Below are 17,022 nucleotides of genomic sequence, written 5' to 3'. Positions count from 1 at the left end.
TTCTAAGCATTTTCATGTTTTAGCTCATTTAACCATCAAAAATAACTCTGTGCTATGGGTGTTATTATTGCCCCCTTTTTACAGATGAGGAAACTGAGAAACAGAGTGATTAATTTATTTCTGCACAGCTGGTAAGTAATGTAATCTGGATTCAAACCATGTGGTGTAACCCCCAGAGCTAACGCTCTCAAATCACTGTGCAATGGCATAATCCAAAGAATAGCAGAACCAAACAAAGAAGAAGTTAATGTTTTCCAATGAGTAACATGAGATTGTATTCTTATAACTTACCTCATCCATCAGTAGAATGTGTCCTGAAATTCTTTCATATCATAGGAAAGATATTTGTTCTCATGACAGATTTTGAGCATATTGTGCCACAGACACACACATTCATTTGACAAATATTTATTGATCACCTTTCCTATTTCAGGCATTGGGCTAGATGATAAGAATTCCTGCCCTCATGGAGTTTACAGTCAAGTGTTGGAACTCAGAAGTCATGGATTATTACTAGAGAACATAAGAGGGAGAAAAAAAACCAGGTTTTTAAAAAATGTATTAAAACTTTAACATTTAACATTATCAATTACTTATTATCCATCACATACCAAAAACTTCACATATAATTGCAATGTCCCTATAGTAACCGAGCCTGTTTCAATATGAAGAAACTTAGGCATGGAAAAGTTGAATAAACTAGCCATAATCACAGAGCAAATAAGTAGCACAGATTCAAATCTAGATTTCTCTGATATGAAAGTTCACGCTCCTTTTATGGCTCTACACTGGAATACTGAAGTCTTGTGAAAAGAACAAAAGTGGGTGATAGTTAACTAAATAAAGCTCTGTGCACTTTCTAAATCATAATCACAATTTTACAGTTTAAATACATGAATTTTCAAAGTAAAATCCACATGTGCATTGGGCAGGGTTTGGGAGCAGGGGAATGTTTAAATGATTAAAGGCCTGCTAGTTCTGAAGTAAGTCTTTAAAGTTAATACTTGAATGATCAGTTTAATGATGAAAAATATTTTGCCTTTAAATAGCTCTTTTTTTGAGAGCGTTCACTAGTAAAGGCATAAAGGGCAGTCCTTAGGCATGGTGGGGATCTTTACTTAATTCCTCACCTAGTGTTGGGGAGTGGAATAAAGTCCACGTAGTAAAGCCTTCAGCCTACTTCGCATTTCTGTTAGAAAGCTCCCATCTGGCAACCTGATCTCAAGATTTTCTTTCCTTAGAGGTTGGTGAGAAAGCCTGGGGCAGTTCAAGTCCTGGATCCCTTATTTTGATTTGTCTAGGAGACAAAAAAGGAGAGGAACTTAAGGTATGTATATTTCAAAAGCAAAAAAAGTCAACAGGTTATATAGTGTCATAAATATTTATAGTATTCATCCATTTCAAAGGCTTCTAGTTATTTGACTTCGCTGTTTGGTTAATGCCTACATAGTCATTATTGTAATTATCTCAGAATCATAAAAGGTTTTTTAAAAGAGTGTTAGAATATTAATATGATCTGCTGTTTGAAAAAACATTTCCATTTATGACTCAAAACAGAACACAGGGCCGAGCCCGTGGCGCAGTCGGGAGAGTGCGGCGCTGGGAGCGCGCTCCGCCATGGGTTCGGATCCTATATAGGGATGACCTGTGCGCTCACAGCGCTCACTGGCTGAGCGCGGTGTGGCCGGTCTCAAAAAGGACAAAAAAAAAAAAAAAAACAGAACACAGAAGAATACTACAACACCAATGCTGGACTGCAGAATTTGAGAGAAGGAAGTCAGTGACATCATAAGCCCCACAAAGGCAGAGACCAAGCCTGTTTTACTCATCATTGTACAAGTATGTCCAGCACTTTGCACTAGTGACTAACACACGCTCAATAGCCCATCAATAAATGTTTGTTTATTGAGAATACTTGGAAGGAGAATAAATCAAAGGAAAGGTGAGAATATAGTATGGAAAGTCAATGGGAGGGCATTTCACAAATTTTAGTATGGAACTCTTTATTGTTTTGACCAAATTTATTAAACTTGCTGTAAATAAGGTCTTTGCATAGAATACCAAATATTTTTAAATGATAATGATCAAGACTGTGTAATTACATGTATATTGTCAGGACTCTTGATTGCAAATTATGGAAATCCCACCCAACTCAATTTAAGCAAATAAAATGTTTGCTGCTCACAAAATTGTGTATAAATTCCAGTTCTGAGCTGGCTTCAGCATAGCTATATCCAGATGCTCAAACGGTGTCCTCGGGAATATAGTGCTTCTCTTCCCCCCGACCCCCTTTTCTTATTAGCTTTATTCTCAAGCAGGTTTTCCGCACGTGGTGGGAAATATGACCCCTGGCAGTTCAGAGACTTCTTAGAGGGTCCCTTTTTTTTTTTTTAAAGATGACCGGTAAGGGGATCTCAACCCTTGGCTTGGTGTTGTCAGCACCACGCTCAGCCAGTGAGCAAACCGGCCATCCCTATATAGGATCCGAACCCGTGGCCTTGGTGTTATCAGCACCGCACTCTACCGAGTGAGCCACGGGCCGGCCTGAGGGTCCCTTTTTGATTGTCTATATCACTATCCTAAAATATGGTTGGCTTTGTCCATGGTCACAAACCCATTCTTAGACCAATCTCTATTTCTGGAGGAGTGGGGTACTAACCGTAATCACTCAGAGCAAGGGAGAGGCAGTTCTCAAAATAGAGACTATGGGAGGAACCAAAAGCTAACAGATATCTATGAAGCAATGCTTCAGAACTTAAAACATAATACTAAGTTTTTTTTTTAAAAAATGCAAAATCATGTATTTAAGATAAGTATAAAGAAAGAAAGAGTAAAAGGTGAACGTAAGAAAAAATGAACCAAATGAAATTTCCCTAAATTATTAATAATAATTATGTTTGGGTGGTAAAACTCAATAATTTTTTCTGCTTTTCTCTGTTCATGGTTTTCTTTATTGATCATCTATCATTTTTATTATAAAAATTTAATAATATGTAAAAGAGAAGATATGCCTTGCTTTATATGTATCTGTATAAATGCTTTATTTCACTTTCCAAATTGTGAAAGCAGAGACCAAGTGATGTACAACTTGTACAACCTAATCCACAGTATCTTGCCCTTACCAGATATTCAGGAAATATTTGTTGAAGTAATGTTAAAATTTAGCTCCTTCACCTGCCATCCTGCCTGAAATCCTTGCACTTGTAACTTCTTTGGATTAAGACAATGAAGGCTCCTGATAAAACAAAAATATGTTTTCCAGGAAATGTAATACCCTTAACACTTTAATCTATCAAAAGAGCAAGTAGGAATGGGACAAGGAAAAAATTAATTTTATTGAGGGGGAAAAAGAGGAAGTTGAATGATTTTTAAGGATGAGGAAAGACACATTCTCCTAGTGGGGTACATCACAGTCCGTGGACCTGCAGGGAGAGAGTGGAAGGGAGAGGCTTTCTTCAAACTCTACATTTACCCCTCTCCATTCTGATACACCCTACACGGTGTGGTGGGGAAGGAAGGAAGAACACTCTTAGGGAGATTTTATTAAAGGGAGAATGTCGTGAAGGTATCTATTTGCCAGATTCTGGGCCTGGGTGAAGTACCAGGATAGATAACTAGGGAAAAAGCAAACATTGTATTTAATTGCCTTATAGGATATTAACCAGTTTTGTATCTGTTCACAAATTTATTTCAGCATTCCTGTGTGTATGTATGTGTGTGTGTGTGTATATATATATTTATCAATATAACACCAACATTTATTGATTTTAAAAAGTTCTTCAAGGGGCCGGCCCGTGGCTCACTCGGGAGAGTGTGGTGCTGATAACACCAAGGCCACGGGTTCAGATCCCATATAGGGATGGCTGGTTAGCTCACTGGGTGAGCGTGGTGCTGACAACACCAAGTCACGGGTTAAGATTCCCTTACCGGTCATCTTTAAAATAAATAAATAAATAAATAAATAAAAAGTTCTTCAAGTTCTCCTTTGAATTGGTCTTAATATCTTACTGGTTCCCTCATTAATGAACAAGTTGATGCAATCTTTGACACATCTTCATTTTATAGTTGCATGAAACTTATGTCTTTAACTTTTAAAAAAATTATACATTAGGACAATAGATGTTTCTAGAAAGATTTTTATGGTACATAGGTCAGCCAAGTTCAAACTCAAAGTCTTAGCTTTCCAAAAGATGTCATTACACTTTCAAAATGATGTCAGTTTTGTAATAAATCTAATTTTCCTGGTTCGAGTAAGAAAAATATATCCATCGGATAATTTCCAAGTGCATTTTGGAAAGAAATTGTCAACTGCTTTAAAATCAGATCTTTAGGGCCGGCCCGCGGCTCACTTGGGAGAGTGTGGTGCTTATAACATCAAGGCCACAGGTTTGGATCTCTATATAGGGATGGCTGGTTGGCTCACTTGGGAGAGCGTGGTGCTGACAACACCAAGTCAAGGGTTAAGATCCTCTTACTGGTCATCTTTTAAAAAAAATTTTAAAATAAAAAAATAAAATCAGATCTTTAAATAAAAAGACAGATTAAAAGCAGACAGATCAGGACCGTGTGAAGAGAAAAAAATTAAAGGGTGATAGATGCTAAAGATCTATGATTTTAATACCAATCCTGGACAAAGGTTAACAGTGTAATTAGTTAAATAGATTACTTGTGGGCACTTACAAAAAAAAACATTGATCATTAGCACAGAATTATTATTAAGGCAAGAATTACTGTGGAGTCTATTCCGTACACCCAACTAAACTCAACAGTTGGAACTGAATAAATGTTTGATTGATCTATACCATATAGTAGACCATGTACAAAAATACTCTTTTACCACAATATCATATCATTTCTCCATTAAAAGTTCATCTTCACAAGCAGCCCAGAATCCTGGCTCTTCAAAAAGAGCTAAGGCATCAAGCAGAATCAAATGTAACTTGATCTGTTCTGTGTTTTGCTTCCTGAATATTTTATAATTATATTTTACAGTGACTCAAAATGTCAGTGGAGTAAAGCAGATCTTACATTGGTATTATTTAACACCAAAGATAATGAGTGTTTTAGGACCTACCCAAGGTAAAACCCTAGATAGAGCTTGTCTTTCGTGCCCTTTTTTCTCCCTTTAAGCACCCCTTTCTGTCAAAGATCCTCTTCCTCAGGCTTTTCACTGATGTTCAGGAATTGTCCTTCCCAGGCTTGACATTCCAACTTTATCCCTGATACTGTCATCTATAGGCTTCCACGCTTACCATAACTTTACTGTATTCTGGCTTTTTTGGGATAAGAAGTTTAAGATCTCTGCTCTTTTCTCCTAATTTCCTTTCTTGCTGTACTTAGCCTAACCCCCAAGGGAAAACATCGATGACTGATCTGAGCAGAGACTTTGAATTAGGCCAAGTTTACCACTGAGCAGATTCACTGTGATTGAAGGTCATGTTCCCTCTCTTTCCCATGACACTAGATCAGTTGGGAACCTGATTAGGTTCTCTCTCATTATATTCTTTCATGTGGCCAATCAGAAGATGAGATTTCACATCAAGTTTGAGAACAGAATTGTCCACAACCTCAAAAGAATCTAACCTTCCTTATCTCTGATTGGACCCTTAACCAGCACTCTCAGGAAAGAGACCTAAGGCAAAACAATTGCAAAACAAAACAAAAAAAAGAGCTATTTTACCTTAGGACTGACCACTATAAGTCAGCAGTGAAGTAGCTGTGGAAAACCCAATAAAGACTAAAAAAGGAAATTAATCTGAAAAGTCAAATTTTATGTTTTACCTAATAAGTCAAATTTTCACAAAAATCTTTCCTTGTAAAGAAGGCAGAAAAGGTACCTGGTTAGTGCTGGAAATTTGTCCTGGGAATGGAGTGAACAGGAAGCCACCATGCATAAACAGATATATAAAAATAACCTACAGAAATTTCTTTTTTTAACCTGCAAGATGATGGACTAATGAACTAAAGGGATATAAGCAGAGACAGATATTCCACTACTGGAAGAACTCGGTGAAGGTGCAATGCGAAGGGTAGGGAGAGCTGATTTCTGTTACATGGAGCTCAGCTGAGAATACTACCTGCAGGAATGTACTATTGGTAGTTCCATGAATTTTTTTTATTAGTTTACAACTGCTGTGGAGATAAAAAATAAAATAAAATAAAAGTTAAAACAAAATGAATAAGTAATAAAAACATGGAGTTTTAACTTGGACTTTGCCTGTGTTTACCAATTAGACTTTGGTCAAATTACTCAACCAACAATGAGGAGAGCAATTTCAACTGAGTTGGGAGGAAATGATAATAAATGGTTGTAAAGCACCCCATTACTAAATATCAATGTACCAAGGTTTGGTAGTTTTTATTTTTGTTCTCATGATTAAACATAATTGAAATTTTTAATGTCTTAATCCAGAAAACATATCAATGTCTTCTCAGCAACTTGAAGTCAGCCAAGGGCTCCTGAGTCTTCCTGAGACTGTCCATAGGAGACTGTGCAAACAAACCCATTCAAAGGAAGGACACCTCTGAAAACATCAAGGTGTAAAATTCATATCAAAAGAACTGTTATATTTTATTTCAAAGTTGTATTAGTCCATTTCTGTTACTTATGACAAAATACCTGGAACTGAATAATTTGTAAGAAAACGAAATTTACTGCTTACCATTTCAGAGGCTGGAAAGTCCAAAGTCCAAGGAACACATCTGCTGAGGGTCTTTGCCTTGGGTTGAATGTCTCCCTGCAACTTAATTCCCACTATAACTGTTGAGGGTGGGAAATTCTATTATGGTAATTGAAAGGTGGGACTTTGAAGAGATGATTAGATTGTAGGACCATGCAGTAGTGAATGGATGAAATATGGTGATCAGGAGGATGGTCCTGAGGGTTTTAAAAGGAAAGCACACAAAGAGTCTCTCTCTCTCTCTCTCTCTGCTCTGCCATTTTCTGCCACATGAGACCCTGGGTCACTGTTGCTACCAAGAAGACCCCTCACCAGATATGTTCCCTGGACTTGGGACTTCTTAGCCTCCAAAACTATAAGCAATAAATTTCGTTTTCATTATAAAATACCCAGTTTTGTGTATTCTGTTATAAGCAACAGAAATGGGCTAATACAGTCTTCTTTGGTGGTGGCTTTACAGCAATGTTGGGGTCTCACATGGCAGAAAATGGCACAGCAGAGAGACAGAGGCTCTTACATGCTCTCCTTTTAAAGTCCTCAGAACCACACACCTGACCAATATTATTAATCCACTCACTATGTCCTGGTCCTACAATCTAATCACCTCTTCAAGGCCCCACCTCTCAATTACCATAATAGGATTTCTCACCCTCAACAGTTACAGTGAAAATTAAGCTTTTAAATATATGAACTTTGGGGACCCAATTCAATAAATTGACAGCAAAGGTAAAGATTTCAACATATTCCTTGGACAGAATATCCTTCAGATGTCTCAAACTCAGCCCAGCCAAACCACTCTCTTTACACCTTTCATCACCTCTCCTAACCCCTGTCTTATTCCTACATTCTCATGAGTTAAGGGTACCATTATCCACTCAGTTGCAAAAACTTCAACTCTAATCAGTTTCTGCCTCCTGTAAACTGTCTCTCTAAAAACCTCTGTTTGTTATTTTCCTTACATCCAACACTCCTCCTGCCCAATCTATCCCTTTGTCTCACTCATATCCCTAACAACAGGACATACTTAGCTGAAATAAAATAATAAATTTGTATTTATAAACTTCTTGAAGAAAACAGAAAATTTAGACCTGATTTATCAGTTATCATATAATAAAAAAACATATTTGATTTTATAGGAACTCTATATCATAAAGAATTCATATGTACAAAAGAAAGAGACTCACGAATCGCCAGAACCTATCACCTATATTCCTCCTCCTGCCCACTCCCTTCTCAACATTTTTTCCCTGAAGTATTTTGAAACAAATTCTCTCGTCATATTAGTTCACCAGTACATACTGCATATACTGAATTTTTGAAATTTTAGTTCCACTCAAGAAAAGAGGAGAAATTTGTAGCTGACAGATAGTTTGGGAACACAATCTGTCCCCTTAATGGGAGTTTTTATAGAGTCTTTAGGAATTTTTCTTAATTTTCTATTTTCCTTTCCTTTGTAAGTTGCTCCTTTAAGTTTTTGAATTGTATTGAATTGAATGATTTGAATTCAAGTAGAACTTTTTATGCTGAATTGTGAGTTATCAACTAATAAACTGTCCTCAGATAAAATTAAATTATTTTACTTCTAGACCAACAAAAATTTACAATTTACATACTTGAATGTTAAGTAAGGACTTAGACTATCTTTTGCCAAAGAGCTTAATTCACTTATTCTTAGGTTATACCATAATTCAGTATTACTCCAAAGTGAATTATTATGTTTTCCACTTTTGTGTAAATTATTAAATAGCATGATTATTCTATTTAATATGTGTTAATTTATTCACCCAGGCATCTAGGTTATCAAGAAGTCACCTTTCCCTCAGAAATGTTTATTTTATTTATTTATTTAACAGTTTGAATTCTTTATTAATATCATTTTTTTTACATTCTATGACGTTGTCGTGGAGCAGTTGGAGGGAAGGGGGAGAAGAGAGTGGGAAAGAAATAGGGTGAGAGAAGGAGGAAGGAGGAGGGGTGGGGTTGAGGCCTGTGGCACCCCCTCATTCCAGCAGGGGAGACCAGGGGGCTTCCAGCAGTGGCTTGGTCATTGCCAGGCTGGGTGCAAATGTCAGCGGGGTGTCGCTAAAGCCCTCGCCCCCCACCACCCCGGCTCGGGAGCCTGGGGTGCTTCCTGTGGCAGCTCAGTGGTCATTGCTGGGCTGGTTGCAGATGTCAGGGGGCATGGCTGAGGTCCCTAGCCCTCCCCTCTCCCTGGCTTGGTAGGCCAGGGGCTTCCAGTCCTTCTAGGTTTTACAGGTATTCTTAGGTGATGTGCACCCTTCATTAGTTAATATCAAACTTTGTTTCTGTTCTGTGGGTATTTTGCTTTTTCTTCCAGTTGTGTTGGATTATTTGCTGTTCCCCCAGTACTTAAAGTCTGCACTGGAACCAATTTGTTGTCCTTTGCTTACTTCTAAAATGGGGGGAACTTCCTGTGGGGACCAGCACTTGAGCTCTGTGGTTGAGCTAAATTGTTGCTCTGCTGCTGATTCTCTGGGGAAGGCTTTTTGTGCAGCTCAGTTTTTAACAGTTGACTTTATAGGTACTTCCAGGTCTCGAGAGATCCAGTGCACCTGGGTTGTATAGAAACACTGGTCTGGGACTGAGTCTTTTCAGCAAACTGCACCCCCTGCAGTTCTATATTCCTGGCCATTCTCCACAGAGTAGTCCTGTGCTGATTGGGGCACAGATCAGCTGTCCTTACTGTGCCTCAATGTTCTCCCAGTGGGCCCGTCTCCCCCACCACCCTTGCTCCAAACACTTCCCATGGGACAGTCACTGCACCAGTCCCTTGCAATGATTCACTGGCCTCTGAGTGGTTCCTTTTTATCAGTGGTTGTGGCTCCTCGCTCCTATGTGGGTCCATGGGAACCCAATAGTCGTATTGCTGGCATGGGGGCCACCAAGGCCCTCTTCTCCCCTGAAGCATCCAAGCAACTCCATTTGAAGGGCTCAGCTGCGGCTTTTGCCAGCTCCTGCTCTGTGCACTCAGCAGCTCCAGCCATGAATCGGCCAGGGCTGGAAACGGTCAGAGCAGTTCTTTCTGTCTCAGGGCTTCTCCTGCCTTCATGCACTCCATAGGTCTCTCCTCTTCCCCTGAGCTCTAGCAGCCCCAGCTTGGCTGTTGTTGCTTTTTAATAGTTGTAAATTGGTTGATTTATGGGAGGCAGTGACGCTGGGGACTGTCTGTTCTGCCATCTTGACTAGAAGCCAGAAATGTTTATTTTATTAATAAAATTTAGAGGGCCCATTGAGAATTTGTTTCAAGACCCAGATTTGAAGTTGAGATTCAGCTTTGTCTTATTTTTTTGCTCTTGCTATTATTGTAAGAAATTGTCAAATTATGAATCTTTTTTTGTTTGTTTGTTTGCTTGTTTGTTTTGGTGGCTGGCCAGTACAGGGAACCAAACCCTTGACCTTGGGGTTACAAGTCTGTGTTCTAACCAACTGAGCTAACCAGCCAGCACTGAATCTTTTTTATATCATAGATTAACCTAGGTTCTACAGGTGAGACTTAGGGGATCTATAACCCCCTGGGATGCTGTTAAAAAGAACGCAGGAATAGGGAGTCCACTGCAAGTGCTATATACAGTCTCATCTTCATGTCTTCTCTTGGACTTGAAACTCTCACCAGGAGCACCTTTTTGTCTCTCCTCTACCAATTCAGATATTATCCATCCTTTAAAATTCCATTCAAAAGTTTCATCTCCATCATGAAATCTTTCTAGATACTTGATTCCTTCATTTATTTCCCTACTTCTATGTAGCACAGCTCTTTAATGTTGACCACACAAGTCATTACTTATATGTTGTCTCCCTGTAATAACTATATTACGAGGACAGAGGACAGAGAAGGTGTCTTAATCCCTTTTAATGTTTTCAAAGCTTTGCATAGTGTTGCACCCATGCTAGATTCTCAATAAATTCTTGATTAATTTTGACGTAAGAGTCTTAGAAGTCCAAGGGAAAAGAGATGAAATTTATATCCAAGTGCTACAGAGCCTCCAAAATCATATTGAAACATTAATATGCATGCCATTTGAAGATATTAGTATAAAAACAGGTCTTCATCAGTTATTTCTAAGGCCACTTGTATTTGTGCCTTACATATCCTCAGGATTTTATCTTTTCTATTTTTTTTTTTTTTTTTTTTTTTAAAGATGACTGGTAAGGGGATCTCAACCCTTGGTTTGGTGTTGTCAGCACCACGCTCACTGAGTGAGCGAACCGGCCATCCCTATATGGGATCCGAACCCGGGGCCTTGGTGTTATCAGCACCGCACTCTCCCGAGTGAGCCACAGGCCGGCCCAGGATTTTATCTTTTCTGATTCATGTAGTGGTCCTTTTAGCCCAGCTTACTAGAAAACAGATTCTAAGGGAGATTAAGTGCTCTTACTTTATTTGGTAGATGTAAACCTAGCACAGTGAGTAAACCTAGGGCAGTGAGAGTGCGAGAAAAGGGAGGAGTGCAGGAAAGGATGGGAGGCAATGCACATGTAGGCTATGTGGGAAAACTGCCATGGGGCAGTCAGTCAATGAGAGGGAGGAAGGAGGATGGTTGATCTGCCACGCTCCCTCCCTCTCCTGTTTCTGTTCGTCAAAGTTCATCCCATGTGTTGTTAACACCCCAGCTCTCTGTATTGCATCATCCAGATCCTTTGACAGTCATTTGGGAAGCCAGACACTATGCTGTTTAGAGTGGTGGCTCATCCAAATCCCAACACAATAAGAGGAGCCAGAAACTCCAAATCTGTGACTGGCACAGTGGTGGCTGACAAAAGCCAACATCCTGGACAAGCAACTAACTGATCAGCCTCAGGCAGCAGAACCTTGCAGGTCCCAAAGTAGGCAGTTAGGTGTGCCCATGGCTGAGACACAGCAGCCAGCCTGTGGGGGCAGAGGGAATCTGAGGAAGTGCATAAAATGTCTCTAACATATAGAAGCCTTTGAGGTTCAGAAACCATCTCCCATTTTCTCTGAGAAGAAGTCTTTCCCTGAATTCTCAAAAGCAGCATGATATAGCAGCATGATATGTTAATTACAGTAATCAAATAGAACCTCCCAGCTTTCATTCTGTGCATATAAAAAGAATCTTTACTCATATATAGAATTATATTATAGTATGTCTGAGATAAAGAAGCATCCCTTCTGGCCATTTACACTGTACAGGGGTGAGCAGTGGGAACGAGCTTCTCTATATTCCATGTAAGACAAAATATATAAATAATCTGTGGCTTGAGTAAACACTTATTCTATGGCAATTATATAAATTTTTTAGAGGATTCAAATGTGCAGCTTCCACAAGGAAGTGGGCTATTGGCAAATTGCTCTTTACATGAACCCTAAGAGAGAGCAACACATTTCACTTTCTCTGTGCAATGACAACTTTTCATTTTAGGTCCTTCGGGGATAGAGTAAGCCCACTCTAGTCCTATCCAGGGAAACAGGTAATATTGGCAGCACCTGTGGCATGAGTACAAATGGAGGTCACTGACTACAGACTGCCCCACCTTCTCTTCCCACCTCCTGCTCAGACCCACAACAGGAAGGGCCTCTAGAGTATTCATGTGGACACTCTAGCCCATTCATCTAATGGGTGTACCTTTGGGAGGACAGATACTGGGAAGGGATACTGCAGGCTCTGATGTGTGTTCCAGGTTGTTTGGGCAAAGAATTCAGGAGTCCCAGAAAGCTGGAGCATGGTCTAAAAGAGGGGTTGTCCTAGGAAAATCACAAAATTGCATATCTTGCTGTAGGTAGTTGAAGGCAATGGACTCACTATGCTCTTTTCAGGCCTAGAGGCTTTTCCATGAGTTTCTAGGGGTGGTGTTAGTACTGCTTGTTGTCTGCAGATGACATACTGGCATTTGGGGGTAAATGGATGCACATATTCTTATGAGAGATCAAAGGCTTGATTTGTTTGTTGTACAACAATTTGTATTTTGTTATTCTATTATGTAATCTAGTCAAGGAATTGATTATTGACATTTAATAGCTTGCTTTGGATTGAATTGTGTCCCCCAAAGTCCATGTATTAGAAACTTAACCCCCACTGTGACAGTGTTAAGAAGGTGTGAAATCCTATTATGGTAACTGAAAGGTGGGGACTTGAGAAGGTTGGATTGTGAGGACTGTCCCATTATAAATGAATTGATCCATTCTTGGAATAATGGGAGTGGTTCTGGAGGCTTTAAAAGGAGAGTGAATGAGGAGGTTAGACTCTCTCTTGCTCCTGCCCTTTTTCCAATGTGATACCCTGCATTGTTGAAGTCACCACCAAAGAAGGTTCTCACCAGATGTGTTCCCTGGATTTTGGACTTCCCTGCCTCCAAAACTGTAAGCAATAAATATTGTTTCTCAACAAATTATCCAGTTTCAGGTATTTTGTTATAAGCAACAGAAATTGACTAATACACTGCAGAGCTTATTTGAGTAGAGTGCTGTAAAGTTATCAGGAAATATATAGTGAGAGATTACTAGGTGATAATTATAGCTTCACTTTAAATTGTGTATTACAAAATACCTGCTTTGTTTCTTTTGTGGAGGAGCAGGGAAGGGAAGATTGAGGATTTAGCCAATCTCCCAACCTAATTTCTCAAAAAGAGCCCTTGGAAATAATTCTTTCTTCTGACATGAAATTGTATCATACATTATTTTTATTACAATTTATGCCATTTTGCTCTTCAACATGAGAGACCTACTGTATCTTATGAGAAAGTAGCCAGTGGCTTATTTTATACTCCTTAACTCACACATCTAATTAGATGAGCAAAACACAATTAACATGTAAATCTCACGCTTTCGAAAGAAAAAAAATCTGCTGAAATCCAATGACTTACGTCTTAAGAAATGAATTGCCCATTAATTGAAAAACCAAATGGGGAAAGGTTTGAAAGCACAATAATAAGCCTGTAAAGCTCATTCAAGGTTACCAGAAGAGAAAAGTAGCTCCCATACAGGTTCCTAGCATTGTCCCATATCTTGAGCTATAGCAACCCCACATGGAGAATTTCACTGGAAAATTGCTAATAAAAGAAGGAAATCGATATTATACCTTAAATTTTTTACAGCATTTTACTCGAAGTACACTGGGCAGGTTATAGCCTTTATTTCTGAAGACTGAAACATCTATTGGATAGCAGTTGCCTTCATCCTACACAGAGGCCCAGGGCTGTCTACGCCGCTGCTACTGCAGTGTAGCAGGGCCAAGAAGAAAGACTTGGGTGAGTTGCTTCCAGAGGGAGATGTTGATCTCACACTATCTCTGTTTCTGGCCAGACCAAGCATTCTCTTTCAGTCTTTTATTAGCCATATGATCTTAGGCAAATTACTTAGCTTCCCTAAACCCATAGCGTCCTGGTCTGAGATGGAGATAATAAACCTACGCTGTGGTCAATAAAAGGACTAATTGAAACAATGCATGTAGGGCTGGCCCATGGCTCACTCGGGAGAGTGTGGTGTTGATAACACCAAGGCCCCGGGTTCAGATCCCATATAGGGATGGCCGGTTCGCTCACTGGGTGAGTGTGGTGCTGACAGCACCAAGTCAAGGGTTAAGATCCCCTTACCGGTCATCTTTTAAAAAAAAAAAAAAGAAAGAAACAATGCATGTAAACACTTTTGACATGTAGTGGGCTCAATCTAAGTTTCTACACAACCTCCTGCCTTTTACTTTTCGGGGGGAAGTGGGTGTGGCTGGTGGGTATGGGGATCCAAACCCATGACATTTTTGTTATAAGGTTGCTCTAACCAACTGAGATAATCGGCCAGCCCCTCTGCCTTTTAAATATAGGTGGAAATGGGAAGCCACACTGCTCCTACCTTGTAATCTTTGTTGCCTAGAAATTCACACTTGCAGCACAGGAAATAGCACAGAATCGAATTGTCAGAGAGTTGGAATTGTCAGAGAGCCCAGAATGGGAAGACGGCTGTACTGTTCTTATCTGAGAATTGCTTAACAACAGCAAAACAGGTTCTCAAAGGAATGAGAAAGAATTATTTTATTTTTTACTTTTTCCTTTTTTTTTTTTTTTGTCTTTTTTCGTGACCGGCAACGGATCACAACCCTCAGTGTCGCGCCCGTACCGGACCGGGACGGCAACGGGATCGCAACCCTCGGTGTTGCACCCGCACCTCGCTCAGCCAGTGAGCGGCCGGTCTGTATGTGGGATCCGAACCCTCCGCGGGAGTGCCGCAGTGCTCCCAAGCGGCGCACTGTAGCAGTGCGCCACCGGGCCGGCCCTTATTTTTTACTTTTTGGCAGTTGGCCAGTACAGGGATCTGAACCCTTGACCTCAGTGTTATCAACACTATGCTCTAACCAACTGAGAAACCAGCCATCCAAGAATTTTTTTTTTTAATTTTAGATATCTATTTTTTACTATTTAGGCATTCAACTTGTTTAACACTTTTTAGAAATACTCTTTGTTCCACATATTAAGGGATTCTTTAATGATACCCTGAGATTTGGCTCATACTATCATGTAAAAAAATGTATTGGCTAGAATGTGATGTTCTTGGCAACTAAAAATAGACTTGTTTCTGTACTTTCCATGACTATGCTGAAAGACTTCTTTCAGTTCTCAAAGGTGTGTGGTCACTAAAACATGAACATTTGACCTAGAACTTTAGCTAGAGGACTTTAGAACACATATTTCTTATAGTTGTGATGGTGTTTTGTTCATGACAGCACTGTATTTAATGAATACACTATAAAAATAAACTTTTGTTATCAAACAGCATAAAGAATGTTCAAAACTTAGTGTAAAAATTAAGATTTTTCTACAAGAGAAAAATCTCAACATCAATGATATATTTAACACCTATGTAGGGCCGGCCCGGTGGTGCACTCAGTAGAGCGCAGTGCTTGGGAGCGTGGCGGCGCTCCCGCCGAGGGTTCGGATCCCATGTGGAGACTGGTCCCCTCACTGGTTGAGCGCGGTGCGGGCGTGACACCGGGGGTTGCGATCCCGTTACCGGTCACGAAAAAAGACAAAAAGGAAAAAAAAAAATCTATGTATATTTGATGCTCTACTAATTATGAATATGACACTCACCTAAAAGTTGGTTTTATTTTTGTAATAGAAATCGTAAACATATCCACCTTCTTATGTCATATATGTGAATATTATGACTCAAGTATGCAAATTAAAACAAAAATCTATCCTGCACAAATATTCAGGTAATAATTATGGTGTAAATGAATAAAGCTTCGTCAAGATAAGTTTCATTCCATCTCCAAAAAATGCTTCATTTCATGTAGTCCCAGATTTTTCTTATTCCTTTTTGCCATGTCAGTAGTATGTTATATCAATAATTATAAGAACAAAATATGGTATAAATTAATGAGAGAGTTGGACTACATAATTTCTAATGTTTCTTCCAGATCTAATATTCTAAATTCTATTATAATAAAATTTCATAAATAATATAAAGAGAGTTAGAGGAGAAAAACATCGTCATAGCAACAATGAACTAACTGAAACACCAGAGGTATAGAATTCTTTCTGGTAATCCAATCAGGCAATTCTTCTTTGATGGGTTTGAATCTACATGGACCTTCATTTTTGTAGAGGGAATTATGGTAATGCAAAAAGAACTTAGGTCCCTAGAGAGTAAGCAACACACACCAATTATTACATGGCAATCTAGTGAAAATTTGCATATATCAAGAGAGAAAAAATCTTTCAATAACCTTAGATTTTATTTGTCTCTTCTATTAATGTGAGCTGTTTTGCTAAGTAATGTTTTTGAGAAATATGTGAACTTAGAAGTACAGTGACAGAAAGTGGAGTCCAGCTCCATTTCCAACAAGCTGTGTGGGCTTGCGTCACTAACTTCCCTTGTCTGTTCCTCCATTTACGCATCTGTAAAATTATTTGAATTGAACTAAATGAGCTGTAAAGCCCCTTCCTGCTCTAAAATGCTGTAATCACCACTAATGAGGGTTGGATCCTTTTGAAAGTTCTAAATATTTTCAAAAGTTTTGGTTTATCAAATGCCTCTAGCAGATCGGAGGAATTCAGTGTTTACATTTGGTTGAGTAAAAATAAAATGAAGAAATTAGGAATTCAGTTTATATTTGGTTGAGTAAAAACAAAACGAAGAAAAAGACATACAAGGGAACAGGTACATAGTATGAGAAAGTGACAGTCCATTCCCCAACTCCATCCACACTGCAACATTGCTCCTACAAATTACTTTAAGCTCTTGCCAACTGAATATTATAAAATCTAGCTAACATACTAAGAGAAAATGTCAGGGAGTATGAAAATGGAGTAATTGTTACTATTTCCAAATACCATTAATCTTCCTGTTTGTTGGTTTTGCTTTTATTTTCCA

At 39.1% G+C, this 17,022-nt stretch overlaps 1 long non-coding RNA gene across 1 annotated transcript; it reads right to left on the bottom strand.

Moving 5' to 3' along the window:
* Nucleotides 1–392: 392 nt before the first annotated feature.
* On the bottom strand, nucleotides 393–1,289 carry LOC103591089. The gene is made up of 2 exons (XR_550530.1): nucleotides 1,131–1,289; nucleotides 393–513 (listed from the first exon to the last, which is right to left on the bottom strand). It is a non-coding gene; the product is annotated as an uncharacterized LOC103591089 (long non-coding RNA).
* Between the last annotated feature and the right edge of the window lie 15,733 nt (nucleotides 1,290–17,022).

The sequence above is a fragment of the Galeopterus variegatus genome, unplaced genomic scaffold (assembly GCF_000696425.1).
Source record: "Galeopterus variegatus unplaced genomic scaffold, G_variegatus-3.0.2 Scaffold53, whole genome shotgun sequence".
NCBI classification, from domain to species: Eukaryota; Metazoa; Chordata; class Mammalia; order Dermoptera; family Cynocephalidae; genus Galeopterus; species Galeopterus variegatus.
This window is presented reverse-complemented; position numbering and strand designations above follow the sequence as displayed.